Here is a 289-nt window from a genome sequence, read left to right as displayed (position 1 = left end):
ACGTACGCTGTGGTCCGAAGGAAGAAGCGCGCGTCCCGAGTCAGACTCGGGCGCCGCAACCCGACGGTATCTCGCTGCGGCCAGGATGCGGAGTTGAGTCGGCACTGGGGGGATCCGGGAAGGACGAAGGGGCGGCGGCCAACAGTCGCAGCTCGTCGCCGCTGTCACCCAGACGGGAAGCTGCGCCCCGGCCGAGTCAGACTCGGTCGGTGCGGCCCGCTGCGGCCAGCTGGAGAGTGAGCTACGTGCCTGTACCGTGCTCCCGACGAACCGTCCCGGGGGGCTGGTG

Source organism: Syngnathus floridae, unplaced genomic scaffold (genome assembly GCF_059516105.1).
Source record: "Syngnathus floridae isolate MCC-2025c unplaced genomic scaffold, RoL_Sflo_1.0 HiC_scaffold_68, whole genome shotgun sequence".
Lineage (NCBI taxonomy): Eukaryota > Metazoa > Chordata > Actinopteri > Syngnathiformes > Syngnathidae > Syngnathus > Syngnathus floridae.
This window is presented reverse-complemented; position numbering follows the sequence as displayed.